This window comes from Canis lupus, chromosome 4 (assembly GCF_048164855.1).
Source record: "Canis lupus baileyi chromosome 4, mCanLup2.hap1, whole genome shotgun sequence".
In the NCBI taxonomy this organism is placed as follows: domain Eukaryota; kingdom Metazoa; phylum Chordata; class Mammalia; order Carnivora; family Canidae; genus Canis; species Canis lupus.
In genome coordinates, this window is record NC_132841.1 from 21,051,778 (window position 1) to 21,052,073 (window position 296).

Sequence of the window (296 nt, forward strand, 5' to 3'; positions counted from 1 at the left end):
TTTTTTTTCTCCTATGTATTTACTGCCTGCTGTGGTATTGTGGCTATCTCTTACTGGGGTCTTTTTGCTTGGGAAAATTAGCTCTTAAAGATAACTAAACTGCTGTTAATTTCAACATTTAATTATGAATGTCTTAGAGATTTTATTTAAAGCTTTATATAGTGGCTATTTGTAGTATAGCACTAAGATAATGCACTATAAGGAACTGTATGGGAATAAAATCAGTTCGGTGAGTTGTTTTGATCAGTTTCCTACACTATTGCCCAAGATGTCATAGTTGGAGTTAGGTTTTGTTT